The 10,755-nt window shown below is 38.4% G+C and overlaps 1 pseudogene; it reads left to right on the top strand.

Annotated features, from left to right (window-relative positions):
• The first annotated feature begins 9,215 nt into the window (after window positions 1-9,215).
• Window positions 9,216-9,602, top strand: LOC105815762 (annotated as a pseudogene).
• The last annotated feature ends 1,153 nt before the right edge of the window (window positions 9,603-10,755 follow it).

The following is a 10,755-nucleotide window of genomic DNA, read 5'->3' as shown; positions in this document are numbered from 1 at the left end:
GGAGGCTGAGGCAGGAGGATCGCTTGAGCCCAGGAGTTTGAGGTTGCTGTGAACTAGGGTGACGCCCCAGCACTCTAGCCCGGGCACCACAGTGAGACTCTGTCTCAAAAAAAAAAAAAAGGAACTAATAATAATGTCTGCTGCCCATTTATCCTTTACTACTTTTTGAAATTAGTACTGTATACTATAATTTTAAAAATGCCATTAAAAAGTAAGTAGTCTTGGAACCTGTGCACTGCTAGTGGGAATGTAAAATGGTGCAGCCCCTATGAAAAAAGTATGGTGGTTCCTCAAAAAATTAAAAATACAATTATCATATGATCTAGCCATTTCCACTTCTGGGTATATACTGTACTAAACAGAACTGAAAGCAAGTCCTTGAACTTTTACATTCTGAATTTGGGATAAAGAAATAACTTATGAGCCTATAAGACTGTCCAGTTATTAAAATAGAATTTACTCAGAATTTCTAGAAAAGATAGATCTTGCTGCTTGACAGATTGTATTGTCAAATGATTTTTTTCTATCTGTTGAAATATTGAGAAGCCATAGGGAAGGCAAGTTCTATAATTTACCTCATAGGAGACCACCTAGGGAAAAATCAGTAAAAGATATCATTTACTTTGTTCCAGGCATGTTATTATCTCATTGAATCTTCAAAATATCTGTTTGTGGCAGTGAGTATTTGCTTCATTTAAACACCAGGAGACTGAAACAGAGAGAAGTGTCTTGCTCTATGTCACACAGCTAGGATATAGAGAAATCACTTTGGTTCCAAAGCCTGTGTCTTTGATTGTATCACATTACCTACTGTTTAAGAACAATTTCCATACACCATACTGATAAACAATAAATTTTCCCATTTTTCTTGTTCCCACATATAAAGATACAGGAGCATGTATCATTGGATATGCAGTTATTATTTCCATGTTGGGCAAATATGTACTTTCATACAATTTTGAATTATAAACAATGCCTTACAAAATTAACAATAACCTAGTGATTTATAGCATTTGTACTGAGAGTATGTTGCCAGTGGTTTAAACAGCACCCCTTCACAGGCAGTCACACACATCACCACAGAAGTATGACCACAAAAACAAAAGTTAGAGAGATAATATTTACATTGGCTTCAGCAATGGGGGTATGGCTGAGTCATAACTGAATCACAATGTATACATGTCTTAAAATCAGTTATTTGCAAATTATAGGACAAAAATGCTGCTGCTGAAAATATATGTCACTACATGTTCTATAATACTTAACAACCTAAACAAAAAAGGGGAAGCTAAACTAACAGTAATTTAAAATTAAAGAGGAAGAATAGCAGCAATTGAAAAATCACGACAAAGTCAGGACAACACCAAGGATTTGATGCTCTGGTAACAGACAGTCCATTCCCCAACATAATGACATTCCAGCTATCTATGTGAGGACAGGAGCAGTAGGAGGCAAATTGGGGCTGCCGAGATTGGCTTGGCAGCCAGGCTTCTTAGTGAAATACTTAAAATTTATAGTCTTTAATAAACTCTAGTAACAGCTCAATTTTTGTTTATAAATATCACATTTATAATGGATAATTCATTTAGTAGATTTCTTCCTAGCAGAGCTTATCCAGTCTCATGGTTTTGCATACTGTCTATCTGCTAATGACTCCAAAATTGAGCATGTGTGTCTAGACCTAGTCTATCTCTGAAGGATCTTCAAGAAACTAATAATAATGGCTGCCACCTATTTATCCTTTACTACTTTTTGAAATTAGTACTGTATACTCTGTTGCCCAGGAGTGCAGTGGCTATTCGGATTTACAGGCATAATTAGCATGGGAATGTTGATCTGCTCCATTTCCGACCTGAGCAGGTTCATCCCTCTTCAGGCAACCTGGAGGTCCCCCACTCCTGGGAGGTTACTATATTGATGCTGAACTTAGTAGGGACACCCCTTTGGCATAGCATATTATAGCCCAGACTCTTGGGCAGTCCTCCAGCCTCAGCCACCTGAGTAGCTAGGATTGTTCTGTTCTTATACACATGTTTAATCTGATGGGCAAATTACATCAAAAAGTTCAACATTCAAATGGTCAATCTGCCACTATAGAGTTAAAATTTAGAGTTTGTTGAACTCTTTATTTTCTTCTTTCTTTGAAACTGCAATTGCTAAGTTACTGGTATTGAGATAAAGCTCACTGTCTAAGATATCACTAATTCAAGGTTACTTGGATCAGCCAGTTCTAACAACAATATAAACATTAAAAACTCATTTGAAGCTGAAGAAAAAAAGGTAAAAGAAGCCCTTTAACATAATTCCTTCCCATCTCTACTCTGGCTTTTAAGACTATCTGATTTTAGCCACTCCTCCTCAATTAGACTCTCAGGTAAGGACAACTCTACCACAATAAGTCAGCAGGAAGCAGTTACAGAAGAACAGACCATTGTCTGAACACCCCAGTCTCGAATCCATTGATAAGAATATCAATTCTAAGCAAAGATGGGGGAATGAAAGGACAGCATTGCTAATTAACAATATAACAGAAAAAAATAAACTATCTAATAGAAAAAAAAGAGAGACAGATCACAGCACACAACTGCCACTTTGATTAACCACTTATGGTCTAACTCATTGTTTCTAAAAGTTTGTTTCACACACTTGAAAAGAACTGAGAAGATAGAAGAAGTATTATGCTTCACAGCTCCTGCCAGACCACATTCCAAGGACCCTGATAAAGCCAGGCTCACAGAAAAGAGAGAGAGAGAGAGAGAGAGAGAGAGAGAGAGAGAAGAAAAACAAACACAGCTGGCAACAATAACTATTCTTTTTTTCTTCTCCCTTTACCCTCAATAAAACCCCCAAACCCCTTAGCCTAAAGCCAGCCCTTCTCCTTTCTGTCTCTTGTGCCATGCCCTTCCCTCCCTTGAGGAAGTAAAATAAACTCTCTTTCTTTAAAACTACTTTAATCTTTGTGTTGAGAATTCTTTCTCATCCTGAGATATGAGTTCCCACCCTAACACCCAGTTGTCATGTTTTTTAGTGTTGTAAAAGAAGAATATTCACACTTATCTGAAAGAGAAATTAAAATACTCTTCCTTTTTCCAACCACACATAAGAATTTTTTCATTATACTTTCAACCCAAAGAACATATTGCAAGATATTGAATGTAGAAGCAGATATAAGAATCCAGCTGTGTTCTATTAATCTAGGTAGTAAGGAGATTACAAAAATATGCCATTCTTCTCAGTATTTTTTGTTTTAGAAAATAGTTATTTTTCATAAAATATGCTAATTATGTTAACATACAAAGGGTTTATTAAGGATATTTCATTTTATTTATTTATTTTGAGACAGGGTCCCACTCTGTTGTCCAGGCTGGAGTACAGTGGCATGATCATAGTTTACTATAATATTAACGTTATTTTATAATAAGTTAATAAATACTTTAAATTTTTTCAGTTTTAATTTCAAATACAGTTAATGTTATTTGTTATAACTCACATAAACAATGTTCTTTGAGGTTCTCAATAATTTTTAGAAATATAAAAAGGTCCTGAGGCCAAATAGTTTGAGAACTGTTGTCCTGCCTTGCACTTGAACTGCCCCCATCCCGTCTAGGACAAGTGGCCTCTAGCACATGCTTTAACACTTCATAGGATGAGGAGATTACCACCTCTTCAAGCAGCTGGTTTTATCTGTGGACTACTCTTCCTGCTTCGAAGTTCTGGCAATGAGTCAAAAATCTGTCTTTGAGAGCTCCCACTGATTGGTCTTAGACCCATCCCCTTGGTTTTACACATTACATTTTGGAACCCTCTTTCATATCTGGAAGACAGTCATCAGTTGCCCTTTGTGGTGGCCCCAGACAAAATCAGCCTTTCCTTTGGGTGACTAAAGTGCATATGCATGTTTTCTGAGTCAGCCAGTGATTTGTAGGAAGCATTGCCAAGCCAGATAACTCACAGCTGCTTTTCCAGGAACCAAAAGATTATGTCCAGCCCCTCTCACCAAAATTGAGAAACTCATATTATTCTTGTTGTTTTTCCCAACAAGTTAATTTTTTCCATTATAAATCACATGTACTTATTAAGGAAAATAAGGAAATGTAAAAAAAAAAAGAGCCTTGAAAAGAAAATTTGGTCACAATTAGCCCTGACTTTCTCATCTTGGCATCTCTCCCTTTCAGGCTTGCCCTGAATGCCATTCTTTTCATAGAGTTCCTACAAGCAGATGTGTGCACAATGACAGCCTCACTAGGTCTCTGGGGTTGACAGGGCACCTGCTGCTTGGTGGAGCAGGACAGCTGTTGGTCAGCCTGCAGCTCCTCAAGGGCAGCTGAGGTGGGGCACTTAGAGGGAACAGAGAGCTCCTAAGAAGGAACCCGGTACTTCTGCCATCTGAAGACTCTCTAGGCCAGATCTCTTCCAGCTATGTGGGGTTGGAGGCGACACTGTACTATAGCAGTGATTGGTAAATTTCTTTCTGCATTTTTTTTTTTTATAAAATATGAGTTTCCTCCAGTAATTCTGCTTCTGAGCATCTATCCTAAGGAAATGAGAGACTTAGACAGCATTATGTGTCTATCATTATTCATAAAACTTGGAAGAAAACTAAATGTCTAACAATAAGGGTTTAGTTTTAAAACTATCTGTATGATTGTGTATTTTGTGCTGGTTAAAAACAATAGACACAAAGTCTTTTTAACGACATGGGAAAATTCTCAACATAGAATGCTATTTGCCTTTATATGCCTGGCATATGTGTAGTTTCTAAATAAATATTTGTTGATTGAAAACTGAAAAAAGTAGGATAAGAAACTTTACATACAGTACGTTATATGTGTACTGTCTCAATTATGTAAATATTTTTGTGACACAGTGAAAAAAAGGTCATTTTAATGTTGGCACCAATATATGTCATAAGGAGAAAACTGTCTTTGTGAAAACACTTTGAAATGCCCAGCAGGCACAGATGTCAGCAGATGCCCAGCGCAGAGGAGAGGAAGCTGCTTTGCATGAAGCAGAGAGAGGAATTTGGTTTATTGCTTCTGAAAAGGAGGGGGAAGGAGGAAGGTATTAGGCGCTCACAATTGCAAAGGACAAAAAGTTAACTCAATCTGGCTAAAGGAAAAAAAAAAAAGCCAGGTATCTAGTTAGACATGTTTGGATTCAGGGACTCAAACTTTTTCATCCATGTTTGAGCCCTCCCTTCATCTCTTGATTCTGTTTTCCTTTGTCATGATTCACTTCCAAGCCGGCTCTTCACATGTGGTGGCAAAGATGGCCACAAGCAATGCTGATCTTCCTACCACTCAGTGACTCCAGGGGCAAGAGTCTTCCACTCACCAAGAGTTCCTACACACCTGCCCCTGAGCAGCAGTATGGCCAGGGGGATGGGATGCACCGACGATCTGGGTGTGGTCACTTGTTTGGATCACTGGGACAGCGTGGGGTCAGCCCTGCTTAAGTCATTTAGGAGAAGGGCTAAGGATGGTTCCCCAAAGGACAGCCATTGCTTATTAACTCAGAAGAGGGGCCAAATTCAATGAATGTGGGGCAGGCACAGGGAAGGATGCCCACGGAAGGGAGCAGAGAGAAGAGATAAGGAGGAAGAAAGAGAGGAGTCAGCAAGCTGGAGAGTATGGGTCCAGGTGGGGTGAAGGGCCAGGGAAGCTCCCCCGTGGTGGGTTGCCGTCTTTCCATTTTGAATGGTTTGCTTTGCTACAATGTGAAACTTTTCTGTATTTCCCCTTTATCCTCCACATTGCCAGCAAATTCTAATCTCAAAACTGCTCTGTGTAAGTGGCTTTCTGGAGGGGTTAAGCTGGAGGGGTTAAGTTTTGACTCTAGATCCACACACTGCAGAACAGAGGACGATGTGTGGCGACAGGAGCCCAGAGGCCAAGTGGCTGTGGTAACAGAAGGCCTCTGGGGAAGACCAGGAGGAGGGCTTTGGGTTTCCACGAGATGTGGAATTGGAGGCAGGAGGAGTCCCAGTCAATTATATCTCGCTCTTTAAGGGCAGAAGGGCCCTCAGCTGAATCTGAGTTACATACACTCATCTTTGCTATATGAATTCTGGGCTCGTGGGTTTTCACCTTTAAGAACTGATTACAACTAATTAGGGAACTGGGGAATCAGGAGGCCATCAATGGAACATCAATGAACAATGGATGTTCAAGAATACACTATTACAGCTGCAACTGAGGGATCAGAATGCTGCTGCTGGCGTCAGACAACTACCTCTTAACACTCATAAAGTTAGTGACCGGCCACTGAGATACTGTTGCAGGAAATCCCAGTCTCCGTAACTGTTCTTTCCAGCAGCAATAGCCAAAGCAGCAGGAAGATGATCTCTGCCCGACTTCTGCTTTCCCAAACTCCCATGAATGCCTCTAATTGGTGGAACCTAATTTGAATATAGAACCTTAGCTTTAAGGGAGTCTTAAAAAAAATGCTCTTTTTATGTTTTTAGGCTCTATAGTAGACGGAGTACTCTGAAAGGAGCTTGGAATAGAGGTTGAGTACTAATATACCACATGCACCCCACGGGGTATGTTGCTTAATGAACAATCTAACCACCAGAACCAAAGTGCAGTCAAACCTCACGGGGACTGATATGGAGCGGCTGGTTGTTGAGGCCACTCTGGTTTTCTCTTGCAGGCCCACTTTGTCTCTGATCTCTGTTTATCTCTGTGCATCTTCTCTGCTCTCCTCTTTTTTTCTGTAGACCAACTTTTTTGGCTTACTTGTGGTTTTTTATCTGCTCCTCTATACTAAAGTTTACTAAAGGCTTCAGTTTGCTATGGCATTCTCTGCACTCCTGCTCTACATTGCCTTTTCTAATAAAGCACCTGATACCTTATGACTGGCTCTGTTTTTCACTGACTTAATTCCAAATTCCAGAGAAAGAATCTGATTGTTATAATCTGAATCAGATGCACACCCCTGCTCCATTCAGATGGAAGTTTGGGACCTTGTGTTGTTTAAACCTCAGCCATTCTAGGGGCTATGATCAAAATAAGTTCTTTAGAAGGATATAGAGAAAAGGAGGCAATAATGGACACATCTACTTTACCAAACTCTCATCTCCATCAATTGCCTTAACCCCTTCAATTCCATTCTTACGACCTTACAGTCACTTCTCATTACTCACACATTAGCATCTCCCATATGGTTAGACATGCAATGGCATTTTTTAATGCATTATTGTGGTATAGTTTACATACCAGAAAATTCACCCACCTTAAGAGTACAGTGATTTTTAGTAAATGTATACAGTTGTGTAACTATCACTGTGATGCAGTTTTAGAACATTTCCAACAGCCCAAAAAGTTCCCTTGTGCCTATTTGTAGTCAATCACTGCTCCCATCCGCAAACAATAATTGATCTGCTTTCTGTTTTTATAGATTTTCATTTTAAAAATCTAATATAAATGGAATCATTCAATATGTAGCGCAGTAGGGTTTTGATAAATGCCCGTCAATGGACTGATATTAAAATATTTACCAGAGCCCTAGAATCCCCTTCATTTTCCTCATCCTACTTCCAAGCACTGCTATTCCTTTTATTTATTTATTTATTTATTTATTTATTAATTACCAACAGCATTCCCAGAAGCAGAGCACTGCTATTTCTTTTAAGTGACTTACTTGGAGTTTTATTTCTGTCCCTGGATCACTAAGATGCCATTATCTGACGGGGTTCTTTCAACTAGCTGGCTGGAGCTTCAGGTCCTAGGTAATACTCTTTCCCACATTCTCCATCTTTTTAGGGCACAGAGAGTATTATTAATTCCAGTTAGTCATCATAGTAGGACAAGGTGCTTAAAAAATAGAGCAATTATTTACTAAAAATCCTAGAAATAAAATTTATACTCCTCAAAACTGAAACAAAAAACTAGCCAAAAAAGCCCTAAAATCCAAATATATGATATAAATTTAGATTAGACAAAGTCAAAGAGAGAAATTATAATTGGAAGAGACTACTTGGGGATTAATCCAGAATGTATCACAGGATGACAGGATGATAAAGATATCAGATATTTGAAAAAGCAATGAATAGGCATGGAGAGTGGATTTAATAGTGATGCTTAAAGAGATAACGACTGAGATTCTCTGAAATTGAAGCAAGACAGATTTTTGAATTGAGAGTTCTAAGCAGAATAATAAGAATTAATTCTCCCCTATACATATTATACTAGACCTCAAGAATGAAGAAAAACTCTTAAAAATCTGTATGAGAGAAAACAGATTAAACTATAAAGGAATAATAATTAGAGTGATAGCATACTCTTCTTCAGCAAAAATAGAGTCTGGAGTTAATGTAGTACTATAATCAGAGGGAAAATGTGAGGGAAAATCCATATTTACCAATCTAGCTAAACATCACTCAAGAGTGAGGAAAAAATAAAATCATTTTCAGACATGAACAAAAACGAATTAAAAGGAATTCAGGAGGGATGATCAGTGAGTGTTAAAGTGTATTGAGGCTTTCACCTTACTTTGGAGGAAGATGGAGACACTAACAATTTATGAAAGTGTGTAGCTAAATATATGTATTTCTATTTTAAGGATAATAACTAACAGAATAGAAAGACAATTTATATCTTTTAAAGCATCAGAGGGGGAAAAGAGAAGTGAAGAAAACATTATCAATCCAACAGAATACAGGAAAGGACGATAAAGTAGCAAAATGGTAAAAGGAAAACATTTAAGGCAATAGAAATGAGTTGAACATAGCTGTAATTATCATTAAACAAGGAACAAATATTCACTGAGTACCTACTAAGTACAGCAATATTCCAAGCTAAAGAAATACAGTAGTGAACAAAGCAAACTCCTTGCACTTACGAAGCTTACATTTTAGTGGAGAGACATGTTCTAGGGCAGGAAGACACAATGTATCAAAACAGATTAAACTCACCTATAAAAAAATCAAAAATTACATTTGGATAAAAATAGAATCTAGCAATGTGCTACTCACAAAAGACACAATGTTAAAAGACACAGTTCACCAAAATCATGAGCCTAACAAGAGATTCCACTTATAAAGCAAAAAGAGAAATTGACAAATGCATAGTTATATGTGGAGATTTTATCACCTTTTTATATTAAGTTGATAGATCAGATACAAATTAAACAGAATAGAGATCAGAATGATATAGTTAATATACTTAATTTAATAGAAATAGAATATTGCAGCGTGAAGTCATTCTCTAACTGAAATGATGGCAACTGGGAAGCCAGGTTCTCAAGCATAGTTAGGTCAGTCCCTAAAGGGACTTCCCACAGAGAAGGTGAACACCTGTGGTACTGATGTGATTGCACTCACCAAGCAGGTGCTGAAGGGCTCCCAGAGCTCTGAGCTGCTAGGTCAAGCAGCTCAAAATGTGGTACTACAGGAAGATGCCATCTTGCACTCAGAAGATAGTTTAAGGAAAATGGCAATAGTAACAAAGTATCTTCAATACCAGCAAGAAGTTATTCAGAAGAATGTTGAAGAGTCATCAGATCTACAAGACCAGTTGAATCATCTGTTGAAATAAAATGGCATATAAGAGTACAATAGCACTTCTTTGCCTAATGTTGAGGAAGAAATATCTTACACAACTATCATGCTCTGGGTTTAGTTTTCTATTTTCTTCTCCAAAAGTTGTTATCAAAGATTTGTGTTGATGTACAGTTTCTCCTGAAAAGAAGCTAGGTGGGGGTTGAATTTTGGAAACATTTCTTGAATCAGATTAACCCATGCTCTTATTGAAGTTTTTAAGTTGCTTTGTTTAATTGCTTAAATTAAAAGACGTTAGTTTTTCCTACAGAATTTTTAAATTTATTTTTAATTTTTTTTTTAGAGACGCGGGTCTCGCTCTTGCTCAGGCTGGTTTTGAACTCCTGAGCTCAAACAATCCACCCGCCTCGGCCTCCCAGAGTGCTAGGATTACAGGTGTGAGCCACCACGCCCGGCCCGGTCCTACCTCTTAATACTGTCATAATGGCAATTAAATTTCAACATGAGTTTCAGAGGGGACATTCAAACCATAGTAATATCCAATTAAACCCAAACTAAAGGTATCCTCAACTTCCCCTTAGCTGGGTCCCAGAAATGTCTGTAGCCATTCTACTGCCACCTTACATGGAGTAGTTGCAGTGGAAAGAAAAAGTGGTCTTAATTGATTGTGATGAGACAATTTTACCTTTGCAAAATTTCTAAAACATATGGCCTTGCAAGCACAGTGCTACAGCTTTCCCAATGTAGGAAGGAGCCTGTTGAGTGAGGGGTGGAGGCAAAACTTGAACTTCATGAGCTTCACAGTAAATCAGAAAGGAGGTGTTAGTGTCAGATTGCTTTGGTTCCAAGGCCAGCTCCAGCACTTAATAACTGCAGGGCCTTTGGTAAATTACTGTAAGATGGAGTTTAAGAATTATTTCATTGGGTTATTATAAGGATTACATGAGATAATACTTTAAAGCACTTAGAATAGTGCCTCACATAGTAAACACTTAATGAACACCTTATTCCTAGCAGAGCTTATCCAGTCTTATGGTTTTGAATACTGTCTAAATGCTAATGACTCCAAAATTGAGCATGTGTGTCTAGACCTGTACTATCTCTGAAGCATCTTCAAGAAACTAATAATAGGCCGGGCGCGGTGGCTGACGCCTGTAATCCTAGCTCTCTGGGAGGCCGAGGGGGGCGGATTGTTTGAGCTCAGGAGTTCGAAACCAGCCTGAGCAAGAGCGAGACCCCGTCTCTACTAAAATTAG

The sequence above is a fragment of the Propithecus coquereli genome, unplaced genomic scaffold (genome assembly GCF_000956105.1).
Source record: "Propithecus coquereli isolate 6110/MARCELLA unplaced genomic scaffold, Pcoq_1.0 Scaffold344, whole genome shotgun sequence".
In the NCBI taxonomy this organism is placed as follows: Eukaryota; Metazoa; Chordata; class Mammalia; order Primates; family Indriidae; genus Propithecus; species Propithecus coquereli.
The sequence above is the reverse complement of the archived record's forward strand: the minus strand, read 5'-3'. Positions and strand labels throughout refer to the sequence as shown.